General features: G+C 37.8%; 1 long non-coding RNA gene across 2 annotated transcripts in view; it reads right to left on the minus strand.

The window, feature by feature from the left end:
* Positions 1-5,767: 5,767 nt before the first annotated feature.
* LOC146433314 (uncharacterized) overlaps positions 5,768-26,852 on the minus strand; it is a 102,087-nt gene continuing 81,002 nt past the window's right edge. The window contains exons 1-3 of one of the 2 annotated variants that reach the window (XR_014853935.1): positions 11,398-11,537; positions 9,420-9,536; positions 5,768-8,792 (exon numbers count right to left, since the gene is read on the minus strand). This is a non-coding gene — a long non-coding RNA (uncharacterized LOC146433314). Of the gene's footprint in view, positions 8,793-9,419; positions 9,537-11,397; positions 11,538-26,852 lie in introns of those variants that run through there. The other variant, XR_014853934.1, reaches the window with a different exon arrangement.

Consider the following 26,852-nt stretch of genomic DNA (forward strand, 5'->3'; position numbering starts at 1 on the left):
GAAATCTCCCCTGATCCCTACAGTTACAGGAACTTTGCTTTCAGAGCTATATCTGAGTGATCAAAATCAGCCTGAGAGGAAATGGAATTCATCCTACAGCTACACTCAGAGCTTTTTCTTCACAATATCTATGTTGTTCAGAAGCATGAAGAAATAGATACATATATATGCAAAATTATACCAAATAAAAAACCTATGAATTTAATTTTGGTTGGGTTTTTTTTTGGCAAAATTTAACAGAACATATTATTCTAAAAAAGCTCATGCAAGAAGAAGGCACAAACACAAAGGTTATATAAAATTCTCAAGATTAGTATTCAATGATAATTTACACAATATTTTCAGCACCATATTTCCTGTTAGCCAGTTTTTTTAAAAAATAACAATTCTATTACTGATACACATATAGTAAAATATTTTCCTGATTAATTATACATTACTATCTGTATACTGGTCACGCAGCTTAATTGGAAAATATTTAAAACCTTTCCATGAGAATGCAGCACATTTTGAGTGTTCTCATTAATATTCCAAGCAATTTTCTGCTTGTTGATCAACTTTCCGGTTTAATGAATACCAGAAAACGTGGATGATTACATGGATCTTGACAGGTACATGTCTCCTGTTAAGACAGCATTTCCCACAAAGAATTAAATGATCTACAATACTGTGCAATTCATTATAGCACCAAAATTTTCAGTAAAGCAGTGAAAGAAAAACATTTTTTGATGGAAGAGATCTTATATGTATCTATTCCTCCCTTCCATACAAGGGGAAATAAGAAATTAAAAGAAAGGATAACTGCAGGCCCAAACTTCCTCTCATCACAGTTGAAAATAATAATTGGACGTTTTGGGTCTTATGTTTAGTGCCAAGAGACAGAATTTTCCCTAGTGGTATGGACATGCTTCTTACTTTACAGGCTAAGACAGAGATGCCAAAGAGGTGCCCAGACCTTTCACTGCCTTGCAGAAATCTCTGGGTTTGTCTTGCTTAGTAATCCCTCAGACACAGTTCTGAGACCCTTGACAAATCAATCCAAGCATGCAAAGAAGACATATGATGACCAGATGGCCCAAACTCTCATCCTTCAACACCCATATGTTTCGAGCATATTTTCAGATTGCTGCTAAAGAGTGGGCTTTAGAGTTGTAAAGATCCTCACTGACAGGAAGAATCTTTACAGATGTTGGAAAAAAACACTTTCACCACAGAAGGATCTCAGCTAAGCACACATTGCATGAAGAATTAAGCTGATTTGATGCATGTCCCTGAGACAGCAAAAAATTCTCTCTGATGTCCTACTAGTACTACTAATTTTTTTTTTTAATTGCTTTTGGGAAAGCAAGTCTAGAGTTTAAACAGTATTCTTATGATTGGATTCTTCTGGTTGACAACACTGCACACAATTGATAATATTGAAAAATACTGATAAAACAAATCCTATCAATTTTGGTGATGTCTTTATCTCTAGATTAAAAGCCGAGAAGAAAACTTCAAACTACAAACAATGCTTCCAATTTTCTAAAAATCATTAAAAACTTCTGAGGCATAGAAAAAAAGCATATTTCATTGAGTGTTGAACATTATAAAGGGTTACTAGAATGTACAGATTTCAGTAAGAATAATTTAAAATATTGCATGCATTTCATAGTGATGCCTAAAATGCTGGTAAAAAATTGAGACACAGACACGCAATATAGGAGAAAGGGCATTACCTTGGTTTAATAGGATCCCAGGTGCACTATGACGAAATGAGAGCGACGATATCATGTGTATACAATTTATGGACTTCATAGATTAGCATACCTATTTAAAATCCCTAATAAGAAGCTTAACAAATGAAGTAATTGCCCCCTTATTCAAATTACCTCCTCCCAAAAAGGTTACAACTTAGTTTACAAAAACATGTCCCAGTGATGGGGCTCTTTCAAGGTTGGTGCCTCATGCTCTTGAGATTGTGGAGATTGTTTCATCTTCTCCAAAGAATTTTGAGCAAGGCTAGAGTGCAAGGGTTATAAACATGTAGGGTTAAGATACAGGGAGTAAAAAGTACAGGAATGGGAAAGGGTAAAAAGGATATAAAAAGAGTATAAAAGTATAATGAAAAAGGACAAAACCCCATCAGGCATCAATAGAATCAAAAGTTCATCTTAACAAAAGTTTAAAAACAGTATATATTTTCATATTTCAGACAAGCCTTCCTGAACTCACAGATCACAAGACTGGTAAAAGATGATACCTGGGGCAGTGGTATTCAGAAGTCTGCAAGACTCATAGGCCAGCTGAGATAGCTGGGAAAAAAATTACCTTCTATATTTTTTCCTGTACTCTAAGTGATAATGTCATATTTCTTGGATTAGCAGTGTTTATTCCTTATCATCTCATTAAGAAATCTCTCATAGACTACAGAATCATAAAATGGTCACAGATCACTAGCTCCAATGCCTCTGCCATGGGGAGGGACACTTTCCACTAGATCAGGCTGCTCAAATCCCCATCCAGCCTGGCCTGGCCAGGAGGAACATTTGGCATTTGTTGCATAACAGATTCCCCAGAGTCCCTTTAAATAACAATATACAAACACATGCAGACTGAAATCCTGATTTCATTCACACCAAGAGAAGCTTTTGTTATTAAAGCTGTAAGTACAAGGCAATATACATTAAGCTATTTCCAATAGCTTAATGGATTCCAATGGATTTTATCCATTTTGTAGTGAACTAAGGAAATGAATGAATTAGTTCACTGAACCTCTATGGATGTGCCTAGCTGTGTTTGTAGTTGATGAAGAGAACCAGGCAATTTTAGAACATTATGTAGCTGATCACATGGAAACATCTCCTTGAGGGTGATGCTAATTAAATCCTAGTTTCCACTGAGTTTATAGACTAGATCTCCAGCAAGTCCAAAGGGAGCATAACATGACTAAGTCAGCAACTCATCACATCTTGTTTATTTATAAAATCATGTGGCTTAAACTGAAACATTTCCATTCTAGCAAGCTGAACATCCAAAAATAGAAACACATGCCCAAGGGTCTGGAAGAGTAAAAGTCTTTGAAAAATCCTATCTTTAAAAGCAGTGCATTTATAAACATGTAAATATTTCTCATATAGGTCAATAGTTTGAAATAAAATGTGATATGGCAACAGTGCTACAGTTTGCCCTGTGTACTCATGCTGGGCTTATCATGAATAAAAAAACACCCAAAAACCCCAAAAAAATCCTCTATTTCAGCCTGTAACAGTCAGAAAAATATTGTGACACTGAAGAAGAAAGAGACCCAGGAAATACTTGGTCAGTGCAGCTTCTGCCCCGAGTGACATGAGAAGGGCTCACTTGGGGCACAGACCCTAAGCCATAGCAAGCTCCTCTTCCTTTTTCAAGGTAGAATACGCTTGGACATGTGTGAAATCTCTGGAAGACTTTTCCCTTCTCACTGCCCTTCCTCTGCTCGTGCACCTCAATCACTAACCCCAAAGTTTTCTCACTGGCAAGTTACAAAATTCAATCATTCCAGAAAGTTATCTTTACAAGGCTTGGGGAACCATGAATGAGGTCAACATGGGCTGCACCCACTGTCACTGATACGAAATCATGATGTTTTTAAAATTCTCAGCATTCAACTTTATACAAACCAAAATGTTGGTATGTATCAATAAACAGACTCAATCTGGATCTCTCCATTAATATGCAATTATTTCTGTTTGCAGTCTGCAGTGTATTTCCATAACACTCAAATAACACAGCAGATGTTAATGTCCATAAATCCTCTCCTGTGACTATTCCACTGCTTAATGCTCCAGTTTTCTATATCTAAAAATAATACATTTTGAAAGCTATGTTTATGGTTACAACGAATATCTTTATTCCTTTCTGTGATAACCAAAATATAAAGATGTATTCTTACATGCCTAATGAGCTCTTTTAGTCATTTTTAAACAAATGTAAAGCTATTACATAATGTTATTCAAATTCACATAATGAAAATTATTTAAAATGTTAAAATTAATATTAGTATGGTATCAGTTGCAAAGACAAAGGAATAAAGTATATTTATTATTCACTAGACAAAGAATAGACTAATTGTTCTTAAGTAAGAATTTTCAGAAGTGACATCATTTAAAATTTTATACTTTGATTTATGTATTCTGAAGTCAAGGAATGTTAAGTGATTTTTCAGAAAGAAAAATAATTAAAGAGCATCAAAGCTATTAATCCCAATGTCAAAGAACTCCAGGTCACCTCTGGTTCTCACACGTAAGTAGGAATTCTAGGGATTTAACTATTTTACTGCTCTAATAGCATCTAACATAATAATTTATATTAAAAAAAAATGCAAATGCTATAATGTCCAAAATCAGCATCAAATTCAGTCCTCACCTGTAATAGTACCTGCTTCTTATATGGGAGTTTATAAATCCCTACAGAATGTCTATAATCCCCGACAGAGCAACAGGATTTTGCATGGGGGTCTGAACACTCTGGTAATTTTACTGAAAATATCTCGAATGCTGTAATCTGCAGCTGAATTTTCCATCTTCCCTACACCTTCACCACATTGGCAACTCACAGTATCACAGTCTCACAGAACGGGTCAGGGTGGAAGGGACCACAGGGGACCATCAGGTCCAGTGGGGGAAGCTGGACACTCTCTGGGCAATCTCTTCCAGTGCATGATCTCGTGCACACTAAAGAAATTCTTCCTCATGTCAGGTGGAACTTGCTGGGCATCAGTTTCTGCCTGTTGCCTCTTGTGCTATTGCTCGGCACCACCGAGCAGAGCTTGGTCCTTCCTCTGCCCCTCCCTCAGAGACTCTGTGTACATCACTGAGGTCCCCTCGGAGTCACCTCTTCTTGAGGCTGAGCAGGCCCAGCTCCCTCAGCCTTGCCTCAGAAGAGATGCTCCAGTCCCTTCACCATCTTTGCAGCCTCTGCTGGACCTGCCGCAGGAGCTCCATGGCTTTCTTGTCCTGAGCAATCCAGAACTGGACACAGCACTCCAGATGTGCCTCACCTGGATCAATTCACAGTGTAACCTACTTACCCCCCTAAAGGGGTAGGCAGTTGGTATAATGTGGAGTATTTTTTTCATGCCCCAAGTGCATTACTTTATGATTTATACTGTGGGATTTAATCTCCTTTTGAGGATGGAAGAGGAATCATAAAAAGAAAAAATAAATTCCACCTTCAATGTCATTCTGCACTGTCTGCCCAGCAATTCAATTTGTCCTGTCTGTTGACAATGCCACCCAACTTTGAAGCTTTAGTAATTTTCAACAGAATACTACACTTTTTGTGCCAAAACCATTACTAAAAACATTAAACAAAATTGGTTCCAAGACTGATGTTCAGGAACTCTATTAAATAATCTTTCAATACATTCTGCTTCCTCGTTTTAACATGATTTATTCTGAGTCAGGTTTATCACTCCATTTAATGCTTATTTTCTGGAAAGCGTACAGAAATATAAAATAATTCAATTCAACACCCTGGCTCGAAAAGCACTTGCTTGTGTGTGTAGCCTACAGTTGATGTATTAAATGACAATAAAATGGATAAAACAACCTTACTGCGCTAAAAGTTACTGCCAATATACGACATTGTTAAATTAAAAATTAATTGCCTGAAGAAACACACAGAAATGCATACATGCGTACTTCAAATTTTTATTTAGGGTTGCTTAATAATTTATGGCTTGAGTAAGAACATGCCTCCTTCAGCATAAAAATGCTAATTGCATTAAAGAAGAAACAGTCCCTGGAGCACAGAAGCGAGCATTACAACTTGTTAGTCAAAAATTAATACTCAGCACTGTAAGTCATTTTTATTAACTTACTCTACAGTTGCAATGGCTGCACAATTACAAACAACAATGAACTATTCCCTAAGACTTAGGATAAATGATCAAATTAATTTTTAGTTTAGTAAAATATTTTTTTACTTCAGTCTCACTACCAATGGCTGAAGTCTGGAATGAAAAAAATCACATTTTTCCATATTTTTTGCAGTGTGTTTACAATTTCTGCTTTACATGCTACCCACTGTTGTTCTTTCAGTACTGATATCATTGAGCTGTGACCATCACAGTACAAAACTGATGAAACTTGTTTTGGTTTTTCCTCTCTATAGCTGAAAAAAATGTCAACTTCAGCAAAATATTTCCTTAATTTTGAGTGCATTGGAACCCCTTTTTTTTTAACTCAGATGCTTTTAAGTGACATTTTTCATTAGATATTTTGGGGAACTTTTTAAATTTAAGTTCCTCTTTTTTAAATAAAACAACCTGGCAAAAGTTTGCAGAAAAATTATGTAAGTCACACTGCATTTCTGGCAAAAACTTTCGCCTCTGTCTCTCTGTAACAGTTAACTGATGTCCCACATGTAAAAAATAAAATTAGGAACAAAACCACGAATTGCCATCTTACAGCAGAAAAGTCTTATCTTCCTGGATGCCCAAAAGATGCACATTCACGTCTTGCTTTACCTCTTGATTTTTGCCACCACAGCAGAACTGGAGTGTGTACCCAAATGCAGAGTGCATGAAGTGCACAGATCTTGTGCCACATCAGACACAAAGTTTGGTATTCTGACCCTCTGGCAGGACTGTGGGAAAGCCTCCTATCAGAACTGCACTGCAGCCAAACCATCTCAAGGCAAAAGGGCTTTTCTACCACAAAAATAGAGAATCATCTTGTGGGGGTTGCCCCTGGGGCAGCACAAACCATGCAGCTGGGAGAAAAATAGGTAAAAGAGGGAAAAATACCTCAAGAGGAATTACACATAAGATACAGCTGTCTCAGCACACCCTTCAGAGAACAAAATTTCTGGGTGCTGCAGGTGTTTCCTGGGAAAATATTACTGAAGGTGTTTCCTTTTTTATTCTCCTGCCTACATATTTGGTGCTGCAGAGGATGAGGTGTGATGAGGACAGCAGTCCAATGTGGAACACACCTTTTTATGGTAAGGAGGTTACAAACAACAGCTCAGCAAAGAAAGGTCTAGAAAACAAAGGTCTGGCTTTGGAGATATGTATTGGCATGTGGTGGGTTCCTATCACTGAGCTCTGTGCAGTTCTCCCCCAGAGCAATGACACAGCTCTGCACAGAGCTCCCAGCGCTGTGAATCCCCCAGGTGAGAGCTGCCCAGCACATCCCTGTGGGGTTTTGCCTGGGATCCTTGCACTGCAGCTCGCTGTGCCATTGGGGCAGACTGCAGTGCTGTGAAACACCTCCATCACCCAGGAGATTACCAGATGCTACACACAACTAAGTAGACAGGCAGCTTCTCCAGAGCAACATTTTTCAGTTTCTAAACAGAAAAAACATGGCTTGGAAAGGAATGCATCTGATTATTGTCAAGAAAAGTTGTTCTTTACAGGCAGAATTTAATTTTTAAAATAGGTAAAGTTTTGTTGGAATGTTTCACAAAATGTCAGTTACAAAGTTTAATTTCGCCAAAGGCTATGAACACTGTAAAACATTGTTTTGATTACTTGGTCAGCATAGAGATTTTATTTCCCATCAGAACACATTGCTGTATAGAATGTTGACCAAATGAACTCTCTCCTTGTTTGTGTCTCACCTAATTAAGCATTATAATTATAAACAGCTTCAGGCTGTCATAATTAGACTCCTGTTGATTTTACTACTGTTGTACCACACAGCTCTCTGGTCAGTGTCCAGTCACACAGAGGCTGCACACAGTCTGTCCTTTAAAACTCCTGGCAACTGGGTAGCAGGGGAAGAAATCAAAACCAGTGTCCAACTGTGCACATTTAAAACTAATTTCTGATCTGTCTTATCTTTAAAGGAGGCCTAAACTTAGTACTAATTTTCTTTTCCTTGAGAGCAGACCTTATAGACAACCAAAACATTTCTTTTCAAATGTTTGTGTTGTTTCAATTGAAAGTAGCTCTAAGCAATTGCTTCCTGATCAAATGTCATCTTTGTTATGAAGTTAGTGAAATATTTATCAAGATTAATTTAAAATCTTTTGCTTGCATGTCCTCTCTAATTACATTTGCATATTCATTGCTCTAATTAGCCCAGTGGCTTTAATATGAATCAGAAATTGAAACTGTGCATGTTCTCATGTTTAGCTTCCAAAAAGTGTCATGATGGTTCTGAAATGGCACAGCAGGTTTGGTTTACACAGCCCATTTCAAGGAGGGATGTTCTTTCTCTGCAGTGACATGGTGGCAATGCAGAGAGAAGTCAATGAAAATGGTTCATGACCCACCAAATGGGAAATAGCCAGCAAGGACAGCTCACACCATGTGGCTACAACTGAGGTTTGTTGTAAAGCAGTTGACACTGCATTGTTCTGAGCACACTGCATTTTCCTTTGACTTTGTATCACTTGAAACCTATTGCCATTGACTGTCTTGGGTTCTGCCATGCATCTGGGATTTATCCATGCAATCACTCCCTCTGCTTTCTCTTGTTGTATCACTGTGCATCAATGACAATTTTTCAGTGCTTCCATGTCTTTGCTCACTTTTTGCCAGTGAGCAAGTTGGGGAAAAACACAAAATAAAAACCCCAAAACTAGAACCAACAAACACTGGAGCTTAAGACTTGAGGCAGTTAGAAATTATTCCCACTGCAGTAATTCCCAAACACATACTAGCAAACAAGTCAGGACTGCACCAACACATTTGGTTTTTCCCTTCAGGCACCACAGTCACGTTGTAAAGGTGGTAAACATGCTTGATTTTCTTGAAGACTACTCCAGTACGATTCCACATGTATTGGGAGGATTCCCAGCAGAGAAGATGAAGCACAGTACTGTAGAGGGGTGGTAAAAAGCAAGAAAATAACAACCTCTAACACAATCGAATGCTACAGAAATACTTTGAGGGTGTCTCAGCACAGATTGTTCTGAACACAGCGAGTTCTGAATTTTTTACAGAAAGAAGTCCTTTGGGAGAAGAGTCAGTAAGCAGAGTTAGTTCAAACTCTAGACTCAAACAAAACCACCAAACCTACAAACGGTGCTGGTTTTTTGCCCTCCATCTCTCCTGATATCTCTTTATTCTTTCGCTGTCTGGGATTCCCAACATGATGTTCAACAGGGAGTATTTCTGTTCTAAATTTTAGATTCATTCAAGACACATGGGACATGTGGGAAAGTCAGTGTAAATTCCTGTTGCCCTAAAGGTATAGGGCAACATCATTTAAGAGACAGCTCTCAGACACTTAAATATAGAAATTATTTTGCTTGTGTATTTGGTATATAGTGTACTTAAAACTGTACTAACATCCTGACTAAATATTGCTTTTCTTTTTTCCTCCTGAAAGCAAAAAATTCCCCCAAAAATGAACAAATTCACTCCCCCCCCCCCCCAAATAATCCCTTGAAAGGCAATAGCATTTCAGAGGAGAACTAAGCTTTGGGAAAGCACAAAAGCACACACCTGTTGATCCACAGAGGGCATCATCTGCCAGTCCCACTTTTAGATTTGAAAGCCAAATTCTTTGCCTCATTTCTTGACATCTAACCTGGCCAAAATGGTGGCTTGCAAGGACCCCCTGTGAGCAAGGTGAAAACAGCACATGTCAGGAGAAACAGCAGTCTTGCCATGTGTTGGGAAAGTGAGGTACCTATAACATTTAACTGATCAAAAATATTAATAAAAATATATATGTTCACAGAGCATGTAAAAAATACATTATGGCAGGACACAAGAATGACAGCATTATTCCTAAGTGCCTCCTTACCATTTATATAACCATGGCACCGAGACTTCTACACATGCTAAATATTTTACAGAAAAAAAGATTTTTCAGAAGTTTATTTTTTACTGTGGAGTTTTGAATTTTATTGGTCCTATTTTTCATATATTTTTGCCTGCAAAATAAGTTCCTGTTGGAGTACGATTCTTGTGGCATACATATTGCAGAAGAAAAAAAAAAAGCAAAAAATTCATATGTAATAAAACTTTAGAACCTTTTAAAAGTTATCTAATCTAACTCTACCTTCCATAACCACGTTATTGCAGTTTTTATGTCTGCTCTCGGGTAACCAGCCTGGAGTAGCAACCATTGGGATTTTTTAAACTACTTTCTACAAATCATATTGGCCACTTCTTCACCACTGACATAAATTCAGTGTTTTGTTCTCCTTTTAACCAGTACTTGTTGGGGAAAAGAGCAACTTAACTTTATCATGTTCCTGCCATATCTACATTTCTTTGGGGTGGAAGTAAAATATGCCTGGAAATTTGCACCCAGACAACTCCTAAAAGCTCATTCTGACACCATCATCAGTGCTTGACTGGTCACCTGGCCCGAGTTCATACCCAAGTAATAAAGGCATTGAGAGAAAGGAGAGAAGAAACCGTGTCCTCAAACTTTGTTTCACTTTAAAAGGAACAATCAGAGCACAGGAGAGGTTTGAGGATTCTGCATCACAAGGCTCCATGTAGCACAGGTACTCCTAGTCCCTAAACAACTGAGTAGATCCAAAGAGTTGTAACTCACGTGCCAGAACCACTTTCAGAAAGAATGAGCCTATGCTGAATCCAATAACATGAGCAAGAGCTAATGCAGATCTCCAGTTTTGTGGTGTGCTTACAAGATTCCCACCTCTGACACTCACAGTTGGGAAGAAGGAGGCATGAGAATCTGACAGAAATGAGCATTGTCTAAAGCCAGCATTCAAGGCTGAAACTGTGCTACTGCACCAAAAATAGATTAAAGATATAAACTAGAGTCTGCAGGCTGAGCATCAAAGAATTACCAACACAAATTAATTACAAATACTGCAGTGACAACAGCATGAGAGAAATTACTTTTCTTATTTAGGGGAACCTCATGTACTTCTGATCACGATAGAGAACTGAATCCTTTGCAACCATATGACCCAGAATTAAAAGTATGTCCATAAATACATGCATACATACAAATAAAAACATATGCTCATGTGAGCCGCAGCTTGTCTTAAAAGAAATTCATAGCATCTCAACTCTCATGAGTTCAGATAATTTATGCAATAATTCCATGCAGTGGAATTCCCAGAGCACAGCTCCCAATATGTACATGGAGCAATCCTTCTTCAAGTGCTCTAAGATCCTTTGTGACTCTCCTCATTAAAAATGGCCATATTTGGCTGGTTTCCCTTTATGGCAGCTCTCTGAAAGCACAGGAAGCTGCACTGTGAAGTTGATATCCTCGCCTTGAAAACCAACATGGACATAATGACTATTTGTGCCTGGAGTACATTATTGCTTATGTTAATATTTTATGTTTACTGACTCTATTTGCAAATCTCACCACGGAGTGTGTTCTCAGCAATGCTGCAGTTTGGTGGAATGAAAAAGAGCCATTCTATGGGGAGTATTCTCTGTTTGTTTTACAGCAAGGGATGGGAGGAATTGGATGCTGTACTTACTGCTTAACACTCCAGATGCTTCAGCTGCGAGTGGAGAGGAATAAGACCTCACTGTCACACAGCAGGGAATCCCAGCAGCATCAGAGCTCCCCAGCAGCTGGCACTTGCAGAGCAAATGGATCAGATCGCAGTGTAATTGAACACCAAGGCAGTAAAAAGACAAAATGGTTTAGATGAGACTATTAATTTCAGGATCACAAATCTTGCTTGTAAATATTGAATTGAAAGCGCAGTAAAGTGGAATTTCCAAACTTTGATTAAGGAAAGTAGTTGTGAAAATTCACTTAAAAGGAATAAGTCAAGAGTGTTTTGATGCAAAAATATCATGTGGTACCTGAACTACAGACCAGAGAGCTGGGCTGGAAGCATCTTTGTATGCCTGCAAGGTGGAGTTTTAAAAACACACTGCAAAAGATGTCTCTTCACAGAGCCCATGGTCAAACTGTGGAACAACTTACTCTGGACAGAGAGAGATGGTAAAGGAGAAGACTGACAAGTGCATGAGTAAAAAAAAATTGCAAAGCAATACTAAACTTAGAGGTCACCTTTAGCTCAGGAAATCTCTCGGCAATAAATTGTTTACTGAATGAGTATTACAGTAAAGTATTGCTACAGATGTGTTCTGTTCCTGTGCCTTCCCCTAGATACACACTTTGAGCCACATTGTACTTAGATCTGAGCCTATAAAGATTTTATGTTCTCATGAAAAATAACACAATCAGATTATAGATTTTATAGGTGAAAAATTTCAGTCAGCAAACAGTAAATTCTAACTGAAAATATTTTCTAGAGGCAAGAGTATTCCAAGGGGATATGTGACAACAGAAGCAGAAAATCTCTTTCTAAAATTGATGTAAAAATTGAAATCATAATAAAAGCTGTCTCAGAGATTATTTACATCTCATCTTGGGATCAGTAGAGTCATAGTGCTCTTGAAAAATGCACCTATACTATATGTTGGTCTCCCAGTAGAAATTAGAAATAATTCAAGGCACCAAAACAAAGTTTGAGTGAAATCCAGTTGAATAACATTTTCACATTTGACTGCAACTGCCAATTATGGGATTTATTAGTGCTATCTTCTAGGCATTATTTGGGGACATAACTGTATGTGGAGTATATACATTCACAACACATATAAGCAAGTAACAAGGTACACTGCTTTCTTCAGGTTTTTCATTTGGTTGTTTTTTGCTATTCAACTAAACCAAACTGAGACGTTAGAACTTGGAGCTCTGGTGATGGTTTTATCAATATATACAACAAAATATATGTATCAAAGTAGTAAACTTACACCATTTATTTAGTGAATGTTTCTAGACTTTTTCATCCCCTGCTTCTCAGTAGTTACATTGATGAGGCACTGGTGAGTTTTTAGCACCTTTTAAAACTTAACATTTTCTTGCTTCTATATGGACAAGCTGTAGTAGTACTACACTAATGAAATACTGCCTGACAAGATCCAATTGTTAAAAAAAAAAAAGACTGCAGCAATTTCCATATTCCATAATTAAAATCACTTTTCCCACAGAACACAGAAGGCTTAGAACAACTCATGCCTTGGACTTGTGTTCTATTTCACACTCTAGAAAATTGTCTGGTTATTGTTTTGGTAGAAGTCATGGAAAAATTCTGGCTGAGGCAAATTTTTCCATTGTTTACACTGCATATGGATTTTACCAGTGTAAGGCATTTCTTGTCCTTTCTTCTTAAAGTATTTATTTACTTTCATGAAAACCTGAAAATAGTTAAGTACTTCAACAGAGCAAATTGAAATATTATTATGTAACATAGTAAAATAAAATGTAAACAGATGCATTTTAATATTATACAATGCAGTATTCAATGGCTCATTAAACTATATTCATTACTAAGCTGGATCCATGGAAACAATTTTGTAGCTTTAACAATGTACCAGATGTCAGATGTTTGCTGTGTCAGATGGTTTTATTCTTTAGCCACTAGGAATTTACAGTCAAGCTTGCCTCAATAAACACATGAATCTGGTCACATCTATCAAATTTGCCAGTAAAAGTTAGAATTAAATTCTGAGACAGTAGTCAGGCCCCATATTATTTTATGCAGAAATTTTTCTAGATAAAGGTCCAAAGTGGAAAATATTGGGGTGTGGGAATCCATTCTGGCCCAATCAAAGCAAAACTGTTCAAATACTTCTCTCCACCTCTAACAAACCCTGTCACCTTAAATGAGTAAAGGTTCAGTTGAAAAACATCCAACTGAAATGTTCTGCCAATTTTTAAATATTTCTCCCTTCCCCCTCTCCCTGTCTTCCCCTCTGCATATCAGAGGGTAAAAAAACCTAAACAACAAACCACAGACATTTATCTCTTAGTTACAGCAACCAGTGAGGACTTTTGTAACCCAAGCTACAGAGTCACAGTAACTTCATCTATTGCAACTTCCACCAGCCCACTTCTTTGCTTTTCAAAAAGAACTGAAAAGACACCACCTAGAGGATCTCTTGCTGAGAGAAAAGATCAGTTTCTCTTTGCCTTTACTCACATCCAAGCTCCTGCTGCAGAGCCAAATGGTCACATGCTGCTAATGAACACAGTTGTCACCCCAGCAGTCTCAGTGCTGGTTTCGAAGAGCTGCTGAAGTTGTCTATACAAGCAATTGACCACAGACAGTTCTAGTCTGTTATTTATGGCCACCCTAACGATCCCAGGCTTTTTCCAGTCTCCACTGAGCAGAGTTGTGCAGTGCTCCCATGTTATCAATCTTAATAAAAGCACTGGAGCTGATAACCTGGAACCTAAGTGATTTAGTTTAGCTGCCAGATCTAATATTTGTCCCATTTTCCACTTACAAAACTTGGGTCCTTCAGCTAACAAACCCCTTTTAATCCAGTGTCCCAAAATCTCCTGGCTCCACACACTGGAAAGGGTAACATCAGCCTACAGTTAACCTGAATCTAGCTACACCTGATTTCATTTCTATTTTAATTTTCTGCACTCCAAGGTAAAATGTCATGTAGCTTTATATGAGGTTTTATCAGCACAATATGGTTCTAGGACTACCCCTACTATTTATTTTGTCTTTTAACTGATTTCAAAGACATGGATGTATGCCAAGGAGCTAACATCAAATCACAGCTGCAAAACATCCCAGGCTATCAGAAGCATCTTTAAATAATAGTCTAAAAGTCAAAGCATAAAGCTCAGTTGTACATCTGGAAATTAAGCATAGTTCCAAACACATGCACAGCTATTACTCTGCCTTTACTCTCAGTTCAGTGTGAGCCTACTTTAGTTTAAATCACTATCTCAGGAAGAAAATCAGTGCCTTGGTTGTTTATTTGTTTTAAGTATATACAGACAGCTTCAACATCTGCTCTTCTTACCAGACCTTTACATTTCTTAAATTAAACTAATTCGGAAGATTTCAGAATTCCCCCCCTGATGATCATGGCAAGGCATCCTCCTGAGCTTCCAGCAGCCATGATAATTGGGAGCTTTGTCAACACTGACCACTGGAAAATATTTTCTCCACTCATACACCTGCAAGAGAAGTTCCCAGAGCAGTCTGCACGGCTCAGTGAAGGCAGCTACTGGTAGTCCCTGGAGCCAAATACAAGGACCAACAGCAAGGATGGAATTCCCATCTTAGCCAGTTACCTTGAAATCAGCTTTAGCCAGAATGAAACAAACTTGTTTGTTTACAGATATGCAACTCAGACATAGGAAGGGTGACTAAAACCAAACCAGGCATAACTTCTCCAAAATTGAATCTGTTAGAAGTCTCTTTTTCTGAATCTAACCACAGGGCTCACAGATACTGCTGGCAGCTCTGAAACCCTCTGCCCTCACACTGCATTGACAGAAGAGGATCTGAATCTGGAAACCTTTGCCTCCCGTGGGCCTCTAAACCACATCAAAAGAACTGACCCTTTCTGGGATGTACAACCTCTTTTGTTGTTCATCTTTCATCCAGTGGCAGTTTTCAAGCTGTCTGTTGTTAGCAGCTGCCTCCTCCAACTTCAGGGTGTCTTGTGAACACAGCCTGTTGAAATGGTCATCTGCCTCTTTAGACCCAGACTGCAGTTTCAATGGATAATTAGCAACAAATCATTCATAAAAGCTTAAAATAAATGTCTGCCACACCACAAGAAAACAGTCAGACATCAGTGTTAAATGTTTCAGTCACCATGCCAGATTGTGAGTTGGGGGGCAGCAAATAGCTCTGAAATGGTGCCTCATTAAATGCCACTGCTAGACTCAGCACTCAACATTTGGAATCAGGCCAAATTTAATTTTTAAAAAATTCTATTTATCATATATTCCTCTGCTATGAAGTTATGAGGGGTTCAAAAGAAAAAAGTCTTCTCAAAGCATCACAACACTGAGAAAAGGCAGTTTCTCTTGAAGTAGCTTCAGCCAGGAAAAAAATCTCTGGATTTGCTGCAACTGCACAAACAAAAACTGAGATATTTTCCCAGCTCAGGTGAGACCATCTGCATTCAGTGCTGCCATTCCTGACAGTTTAATGAAGCATATTAACTTGGTTTAAAAGAAATCATGCTGAGTTTTTTTATATACCCTGGTGTTTTCTTTGTGTTATTTTTTAGTAGGCTATTGAGTGAATCCGAGGATATTAATATTAACAGATGAGTGAGTTGTTCTCTTTTTAGAACCTGTTCAATGTTCTTTATTGATCCAACAGTTGATAATTACAGTGGTAAAATGCTGTCAAACAATTGATATTCATTATGGAGATGAAGTACCCCACACAGAAAGGATATTTGCCAGATGAGCTTTCAGAAGATTAAAATTAAGGTTAGTTTCTAGTATATGTTATCCCTAATTAGAGTATCTGATTTATTGATTCATATTACTATATTTTATTTCCACTTTTAGTCTGACCAGCCTGTCTGTTTCTAGTCACTGATCTGATTTGCTCCTTTACAAAGAACAAAAGACAGAATATTTACACCTTTTTGGGGGGGGGGAAGAAGGGGCACCCCTTCCCAGAGACAGAGGGCAGCAACTTCCTGTGGAACAGCAGTGGGCAGACTGTGGGTCTTGGGCAGCACAGAGATGGCATCCCACGGCTCTGAGAGTGGCCAATAAAGGGCTGTGCCTGCATGGAAATCCAGCAGTTTAGCAGGAAAGGCTGCTTAGTGCCACATCTCCTGGCCCAGGTCCACAACCCAACTCTCTACAACTTATAGATGTGTTCACTGCCCATGCACTGATGTGGCCTCAAGGTAGTTTCAGTGAGACTTCTCAGAGACATGTACCTTTCTAGTTTGGAGAAATACCACCTAAAATTAACTCTTCCAAATCCTTAAATACTGAAAAGAAATCCTTGATTCACTCCCAGCCCCCATCCTCATGCATTTGTCAATCCTGCCCTGACAGTGAAATAAGCATTAGGTGATAAGTGTATTTCTTAGACTTCATCTGAGAAGATTTGCACATTTTCATTGATGCATATTTTTGCATTGCTTGAATCACAGATTTTTACCCAGAGAATGCACCTGATCTATTGCAGCTTTCTGCATTGATTTCTGTGACCTATACCAAAAAGGTTTTACCTGCTAATTCCTGTGTCAAACCTAATCGAGTGGGAGCTAATCTAGCCAAGACCAGATCTGCAGAAGAAAAGCTTCTCAGAAGTGACAGAGAATCCATTATCATTTTTAAGCCATTCACCCTTTATGCTTTTCTCAAATTATGAGGGGAGAAAAACCAACCAATACAAACAAACAAAAAGAAAAATACTCCCAACAAACCAAAGCACATCAAAAAGGAAGGATAGTAAGTCCTAGAAGCCTAAGTACAACATTTAGAGAGGTACATCACAATTTATCAGTATGTTAGAGATTGTGTAGCACAAAAGAATAACATCACCAGTTGTCATATCCTTTTTGTCAGTATTCAGTGTATTATAAATTCTTCATTTTATAAACAGGGGACCATCAGATAAGATGTGAAAAAATTGTCCCATAGTTACCCATATGCAGATCATAATAAAATACTAGTTTCTTTGAGTCTCTCTGTAAAGACTTCATATATTTGACAAAGTTCTGCTCTAGATATATCCTTGCTGAGAAGTCTCAGGTTCCAAAGCAGTAAGTGGCTTTCCAAAGTATTAAGGAAATCAAGCAGCACCCCGCAAAACAGTTGTTTGGAAAACTCAATGTAGTACTGATTTTTGCCTTTTATTAAAAGTTTGACTAATGCTCTGACCTTTTCTTTTAACAACAGGTTAAATTAAGAGCCTTGATTTAGGCAATTTGTCCTATTTTGTAGTTCCTTAAGTGGTTTTGCCTTGTTCAATATACTGTTTTATTATTAAACACTGCTGCCTCAATGTTCACTTAGGCAGTTCCACAGGACTCCAACAATATTACATCAGCATAAAAAAAGCTCTCACTGAAGGGGAAAAGTGATGTAAGCCTTAAACAATAGTGGTGTTTGGCAGTGAAGGGACTCGCATAGAAGAATTTTAGTGGAAAATTTGCAACAAATCTGTACTGCAGCTCAGATAATGTGCATTGAAAATAGAACATGACATGTATTGCATATGAAAACGAGCCAATAAAAATACTCTAAATAGATGTTCAAAATTTTTTATTTAGATGTTTATGTATTAATTGTTGCACAAAAGAGATAAGGAGATTGCCTTAGGCAACAATCCTGCTGTCACAAACTGTGCTGTTGCATGCGAAAGAAACCTCTAGGAACAATTTCTCCTACAACTAAGTGAATGCTTCTGTTTGGGATACTAAGAATATAAGAGCCTTGATTTCACCAGACTGTTAGACCTAAGTATGGAGTTCATTTAAGATCATTTCTGTACTTTAGCAGATATTACACAAAAAAGAAATATTACCTAAGCAGCCACCAAAGAAAGGGACTTGCATTCAGAAGTTCTAGTTGACTGAAATAATGTATAACTCCTAAGCATGAATTTCTGATAAAACAAAAAATTGTTTCAGTTGCACATTGCCCTTGACATTGTGCTTGTTGCTAATAGATTAACATGCAGTTTATATGACCCTGAGTGAAATTTAATTTTCATAATTCGCAAATGATGAAAACATTGTAAACCACTAGAGAGGAGAAAACTAATTTGGGTCCTATTGTGAGTTAATGACATTTAACATTCCATACATTTCTGGCAGAGATGCTTCAAACAGTTTGTAGATCACACTGGTTATGTCTGCATTGTAACGTGTCCCAGGGGGAACTGAAATATTTTTTACAGATCAGTGATCAATAATATTAAAGATATCAAGAAGACTGTGAAAATAAAAACTGACATGAATGGCATTTTTCCAAACACTTATGGTTCATTTCTGACCTTTGTTACTCAGTTAGCCCAGGAATCTACACCACTCCAAAAGCATCCATGGTTTAACTTCCAGTGAAGAGCTCACCCAATATAGTTTGAATACTTGTTTTGTATGCAGAATCCCAACCTAAATTTCTTACAGAGTTACATTTTTGGATGGCACCCAAGAGGCAGGTATCTCACAGTTCTTGTTTGTGCTTTCCCCATTAGTTTTTACAATTAATCCCTTTGTTTTACTTAGACACTGAAAAAAATGAGAGCTCCTGAATTATAGTTCTGACACATTGATAAAGCCAGCAACACTCAACAGCAGATTGGGAATATGTTCTCTCCAATCCAAAGGAAAAGTCACATTCAGTCAAGGTTCAAGGATGGCATATGCACAGTGGACAAAATGCAATGACAAAAGCAAAAGTTTTAATTTTAGTTGGATGAGGAGGGAAAGTGTGCGTAAGAATTTACCAATAATTATTGAATTTGAGTAATTCTGATTTGTGTGGATCAGAGAAATCAGGAGTACCTGTTGCTGAGAAGTCTGACTACTCCAAATTTCTCTGACAGTGTGGTGAAGATAAGAAATGCAATGGAGGTTTGTGAGCTCTTTTAGAAGGAATTTTTTTTTTAAATTTTCTGAACCATAGTGTGAGCATTAGCTTCATATTCTGGCAAAAACAAAGCCAATACAGCATCATACCAAAATTTTAAATGTCCCATTTGGGAACTTAAAACTACTTTAATTTCAAATACCATAGAAGCAACCTTTGCAAGTTACCTATTCCATATTTGCTTGGCTATGACATGAGAGACAAGAGAGAAGACCCCAAATTTTTATGAGCTGGTTAGCAACAACCCTACAGAAAAATTCAACCCTAAGAGTTCCTAAGTCATTCATGGAATATCTGAGCTAATTTATCTACAAAACCTCCCACAACACTGGGATAAATTCAGAACACAAACCACACGCTCTTGTTTGAAAACACTGGCTTACAGTATTTCTTGGCATGTAAAAGAAAGTTTCAATGATAGGAAAAATTTAGAATGGTTGAATATTAGCCACAAATCTTATACTGGTGACTCTCTCTGTTGTATAAATACTTCCTTCAGACTTTCAGAGATGCTTATCTTGTCCATTACCCATTTATCTGACTATTCCTCGTTCATTTCAATACTGTGACATTTCCTGAAATAATGCTATGCTACATCATTTCTGTTGCAAGCTGTTTACTTTTTAGTGCACACACATTCCCGAAGGACAAAGTACTCAAGCTGTACAACAAAATGGCATAACTTTCTGAAACAAATCAGATCTGTGCATGCACTGCAGATAAAGCATCTGTTCAAGAACAGCACAGGTGAAAAAGTGTTACATACAATTTGTTCTCATCAGAGTGCATTAGAAATGGATTGCTAAACATCCATGAGACACATGAATGGTGAATGATTGAAAGCAGGGAAGCAGGAAAAGGTGCCAACAACTTAAGCTCTCTTTTGTTCTTTTCCATTTATCCAAACTACCTGGTACACATAAAAACCAGTTATGAATATTTGATTAGTTTTGATTTACACAAAAGTATCTGTTATATTTCTTTGAAGGCTGCTTGTTTACTTAGTGTTTTTACAATAGCAGAGCTAACAAAGACTTTGGATTAGCTCAGCCTGGTGCTAAACAAGGCTCTAAGTAATATTATAATTTGCAGGAGTGAAAACTCTCAAGGTTTGCTCATGGCAACTGCATTTTCTGTCTTGGCTCCCTACTATAGTGGGTAATAATATTCTTGATTCTTTCCAGTATAGGCTACCGATATTCATTTGAATTTTTAGAAATGTTTTAATTGAACTAGGTTTAAAGTACAACATACTTGCCTTGCCTAACTTTACTTCATAACTATGTTTCCCAAATAAAACACTGTAGAGTGTTTCATTCACTTCCACAAGTACTTTGAAATAATTTTTTTATGTCTGGAATCACTGATCTCAGATGAAAGGTCATAGAGCACTAGTTGACATAAAAATGCAGGTGACAGTGCCTTTGTCAAAGGCAGAATTAGGACTTCACTAATAAGATTAAGTAGAGGAATAGTGTGTCAGAAAGGTATGAAGAAATGAATATAATTACATTTGAGGAAAATCCATATGTATTAAGAAGAATCAAAGAAAAATGTAGAGAGTCAACCTGAATAGATAATTTTCACAATGCTTAAAAAAGTTCAGGATTTTTTAAAGGGATATAAAAATAATACTCTCATACCTTACATGTGGAATTAATGCCATATGGGGATGCTACGTGTACGGATAGTAGTTTTTAGACTTCAAAAAGAAAGAAAGGGAAGCAAAAACTAATCCTATATCAACTATTTCATATATATCATCCTCGTATTTGCAAGCAGAATTATTCCATCAAGATAAAAGGTTAGTAGAGTAGGGCAAAACCTCTCTTTTAATATCCAGCACTGCTGATTAAGTCCAGAATTGTAACACAGGTGAGGATGTTTCAAGATTTCAAATCTCCAGGCAGCCAGTGAGATCAATTTTCTCTGCTACTAAAATCAGTGAATTAGAAAATATTATAGCTGGGTATATAAATAGTTAGGTGCCATTGGTTGGCATCAGCACCTGCTACACAATGAATTCAGAAGGACCTGCATGGATTTTTGGACATCTGCAGTACTGTAGCATCTCTCTACCACCTGCAGAGGATATAAACCCTGAAGAATAGACCCCAAACAGGTGGAATTACACATTGCATTAGCTGGCAGTGAAAACCTGGTCCAGAAAGCATTATTCTGCCAAGAATTTGAGATTTGTAACACTAAATAATGTACAGCAGATGGGATTAGACTATGGAAAGTCTTGAATTTGTGTAATTTCCTGCTGCTTTATGTGTCAGCCCATCTGGGTGAACCTCAGGCCCCTATTTAAGTAGTGTCCATACATTTAAATCTCCAATTCAGTTAATCATAAGGATGGTAATTCATTTTGCCACTGATACCACATACTCAGTGAGAGAGAGCAAACCCTTCGTTACAAGATGTGAGCTCTTCAGGAGTTCAAGTATTCCATTTCAATACTAATACTTGATATATGTATTGATCATTGGAAAATGAAGGTTTCTGTCCCCTCTTTCTAAACATTAAGAATGATCTCCTTGAACAGGACTTTTCCAGAAAAGGCTATGAAATAATCCTCTGCATTCCTCTCTCAGCTCCCCTGGTGCAGATACAGAGAAACAAGCAGAGTTGGTGTATTCATCACCAGTGGAAAACCTGAGATGTCTAAGAGCATGTGGATATGTGAAATGACAAAAGCATTGATATTGTTTCAATATGCAAAACAAAAGATCTTTAAGTCACCCTGACTCAAGCTAATTACTAGATCTATAGATTTAAGCTGACAGAAAATAAGAAATTCTATTTCTCCAAGATAAGACATCAGCCTTTTGCTCTGGCAGTCACAATGGCACAACTGGACCCAGCAAAGTCAGCACAGGGCCACAACAGCACTGAACCAAAAACTGCACTCCCGTCTGAAGAATACTGGGATTCCAAAACATATTTCAAAACAAATGCTTTTCTCTCTTTCATTGTAGAGATCCAACCAGCTGGGTCATTCTCATACAAAGCATACTGGAGTCTTTGTGTGTATATATATATAGTCTCAGTGAGTCTTCTGTGAGTAAATTACTTACATGGAGATGAAATTTGCCATTTTTATGAATAAACATAATGACATCACAGGTCATATCTGTACCTAACACCAAAGCCACACAAAGCCTGTGTGACTGGTGGTGCTGGTGCAAGTGAATTGTAGATGTAATTCCACTGAATAAGAATAAAAACTTCCTAAAGTTCAATATTTCATACACATGTATTTTGTTCTTTTCCTCTCATTTTTAAGAGTCAAAGTCTCTTTTCAATTATTTCTTTTTTCCAAATTCTTTCTGCAGGAAAAGATACCTTTTAGAATACAAGAAAGCAGTTCATGGTTAGCTCACAACTATTAATATTCGAAATAGCATCATATTATGGGTTTGAGTTTCTGTATGCATGGAAATATCTAAGTGCTTTTAGATCAAGGTGAATGTATGAGCAATTCCAAGCCCTTTTTGGATAAGGGATATGTAAGGAATTAAAAATAATGACAAGACAGCAGTGAAATTAAATTATTTTTTGGCACAAGCCTTTATCATAAGGGATAATGAGGAAATTTCTATTCCAAGGGCATTTCTTATAGGAATGCACAGTGTGGACTTAAGAGAGATTGAACACTTTATGAAGGAAATAATAGAGCAACCTGAGAAATGCAAGTGCAGTGAATTGCCACCATATGGTTCTTGTTCCAGTGTTCTGGAAAAAATGAACTATGGAATAGCAAAGTTCCTGAAGAGTAATTTAATGAACTTAAAAGTATCAACACCACTTGAGTTTAGAGGGCCTCTTATTTAACCTGAGTCTTCCATGGGAGCCAAGAGAGATCTCAAAATACAGAGCCAGGGGAATAACTTTAGCCTGAAGAAGCTACTTGAGAGTCTAATTAAGCATAAAATAGTGTAATTATATTTTAATTGGTTCAAATTAGAGCAACTTGTGCAAGAAACAATAATGCCCTTGCAACCAATTACTTGTGTTTGAGTAAAGCTAAGAGCAGTGGAGAGATGTGACCAACCAGCTCAACACAAAGCCTGTGTTCACCATCCGCCCTGTGCAGCAGCACAGGGACCTGCAGAGCCACAAAGGAAAAGGCTACAGGTTTGTTAGTTGTGATTTGTCTTCCCAAAGTTGCAGATAGTTGATCTCAAGAAATGAGCCAAACAATAAAAAAGGAAATGACAATTCTACCCTGTTAATTTTCATACTCAAATCATTTTCAGATCTATTTCAATTACACCCACTCAATCAGTGCACATTTATCTTGCTTGGTACAGCAAACCTTTACCTTGGCACCAGCAGGATGCGAGGTCAGAAGACAAACCTGTGATACACTGCAGGAACATCCCAGTTCAGTGTTTCAGTGCATCAGCACCAATCAGTGGGATTTCCTGCAGGTAATGGAAAATCTCCTCCAGCCTCTTACTGCACCCATTTATCCCTTTTCTCTAAATCTGAAGGTGCAAAGCTTCAGCTCACCCTTACTATGCATCTCTGTATCTTCTTGTGTAGATGAATTTTCCCTGTAACTCCCCGATAGTAACCCATTTTATTCACAGAAGCCCTTAGCTATTCACAGCTCTCACCACAGGGCTCTGGTTGGGCTCTTCCCCTTTACAGTGTAATCAGCTTATGCTGTTGACAAACTCTATAATTCCATAGACCTTGTGTGCCTTGGTATCAACCTATCAATAAAATACTTTAATCACAGGAGAAGTCTCAGAGAAATCTCTCCCTTAAATGTTTATTCTACTACATTAAAATATGAGAAGGGAGGGAGAGAATTACTTTACAGCCGAAAAATTCATGAGGAGTTGAGTGATTGCAGTCTTCCAGAGGAAGTATGGAACAAGCAATTCAGCCTTTGTTTTCGATGGGAATTTGAATTAACTTATGAAACTGGTCAGGTACATCTGCGATGTTGACAGGACCAACCTTCCAATTCCAGATTGTAGCTACTGGAAAACTCATCTGACAAAGTGATCTGGGTTGAGATCTCCCTCAGCAGGAATCAGCAAGGTATTTAATATCCCCTGGAGGATGAAAAAATGAGTTATCATCCCTCTTCTTTCCCAAAAAATTTCAAAGATGCTATTTTGAGCATGACGCTGGAATAGTGCTTTTAAAATATTTGAAAATTGTGCATTAGAGAGAGAGAGGGAAAAAAAGCTTTCTGAATTACAAGTCAATTTCCAGGGCTAATGAAATTAAAAAGGATGGAATTTATCTAAAGGGGACCGATTTGCTGCTGCTTGCTTTTATTGAAGGCTCAGGAAAATAAATAGTCTTATGACTACCTTATGAAAGGTGTACTAAAATACCAGAAGCCAGGAAAAGGAGACCCTATAAAAAAAGTACATGAAAAAAGTTAAAGAGGGGAGAAAGTGAAAACAAACCATTAAAAATATAAAATAGTACAGGTTTTCATTACAGCAGTTGTAAAAGACCAGGCAGGTGTATGATTCAGGCTGCATAAAGCAAAAGTATTTAAATCAATGAAAAGGTCTTGTACACTGTCATTAAAAGTCTTTGTACCTGCACAGGTTCAGTTACAAAAATGTTTGCAATGAAAGGTTATTTAACTGTCTGAGAGCAATTCTAAGGTGCTTTTAATAATGTTCTTTGGAAGCTTCAAATAGCACTAAATTTGCAGCAGAAAAACAGCTCTGCTAATTTGGACCTATGCAGTTCTAATATTCTCTTGCCTATTTTGTCTGAGCATAACCCATATTAACCTGAAAGACAAAAACCCAATTTACTACACACTTTTAGGAACTAAGTGGAAGCGAGAGCTGTTGCTTCCCAACACCTGGTTTGTGTACAGCCACTAAGAGCTTATATTGATCCACTTTGGGTGCATGGGAGTATTCTTTCTGATCTGAAAGGACTGTTTAACATGCATGTTGGTGTGTCTGCCAGCAGCAAAATAGAAGAAGTAGGGAAACAAACTTTTGTTGTGCTCTGAGATAAAAGAATAAAACCACTACAACAGTCCACAAGAAGAATCTGACAACTTGCATCTTTTGTACGGTTTATAAATACAAATGATACCTGAAATACTGTCTAGAATTCCAACTACTTTACTGGCAGAATTGCCCTTAGGAGGAAAATCAGAGAAGAACAAATATCCTTGAAGGACTGGTGACACTAGCTGGGACAAGATTACAATGCCAAGAGAGAAACCCCAGCCCTGCTGCAAACAAATAGTGAACTCCTACTGGTTTTATTAATTTAACATAAAAAACTCCATTCCAAAAGCATGAATGGCAGCAGCAGCATGGCACTCCCTTGTCAGAAAGTAGCCAACTTCCCTGAGTAAAAGCACTCATTAGGGGAAAATATTCAGCATGTAAAAACATTGCCTTTCATTGCAGTTTTGCATTGAAGGTTATGCAACATAATTCAAATGGAACATTAAAATCATCTCAAAAGAGCACGATGATCACTCAACTATGTCTGTGGCCAACAGCAGCAAGGAGAAGGACAAGTATGTTACAAGAAGTTTTTCTGTCACTGGTCATTTGACATACTGAACTTTGTTCTGGAAATCAAATGGCTACATAAAACAGAAAATATTTTAACATTTAGTACTAATTTGCAAAAATCAATAATCAAATGTATGTCCAAGACTGTGTGTAATCTCATTAAAACTCCTTTTCTGCCCACCGTTACTTTCCTGCACTTGGCTACAAACTAGCAAAGCACAAAAACCACTGCATCAAAAGGAGGACCTGCAGTCAAACTATCACAGTGAGCAGGGGCTGACAGGGAACACTGCATTATCCCAAGGCTGGGCCTTGCATGGCAATCCTTCTGCCAGCCCTGACCCTTCACTATCTGAGTTACAGAGCAAAACTCCTACCCCAAACTGGACAGAGCTTGGGGTCTATTCCATCCTCCCTCTCCAAGCTAAGGCTCACAAGCTGCTGGTCACAAAATTCAAAATCCAGTCCCTTTCCTTAAGGATGCAGAGAGGAGGAACTCATGGTGAGCAGAACATTATTTCTTCAGCCATCAATTATTTTGCCAGACATTGCCCATAGTCCCTGGTTTTTCCCCCTGAAAAGTGCAGGGCATCAGAAAGCAGCAATGCCTGGCCACATTCTCATAATCCTGGGAAACAGGATTAAGAGAAAACTTCGATTGAATTCCTCTTCAGCTTAGCTCTCCTGTATCCTTCTGTGCAGTACCAATCATACAACTTTCCCTAGGAGCTAGCATTGTAACCAGGAGCTAAAGTATTGTAGCTTGAAAACAGAAAGAACACATATAAAAAAGATTCCACACAATTAATGCTATTTAATGACATCCATCTACAGCTTTTGCAATACCTGGTTTAGAGACTTTTCACGGGACATGACAGACAAAATTTACAATAGCTCCAGCAGTTGGAAGGAGCAGCAGGTTGCTCTGGAGAGAGTGAAGTGCTCATTTCCAAACAGCACAGCTGCTGCTGGGGCCGCTGAAGTGTTTCATACTGACTGCTCCAGT

The sequence above is a fragment of the Lichenostomus cassidix genome, chromosome 9 (genome assembly GCF_008360975.1).
Source record: "Lichenostomus cassidix isolate B80296 chromosome 9, HeHo_3.0, whole genome shotgun sequence".
Classification (NCBI taxonomy): domain Eukaryota; kingdom Metazoa; phylum Chordata; class Aves; order Passeriformes; family Meliphagidae; genus Lichenostomus; species Lichenostomus cassidix.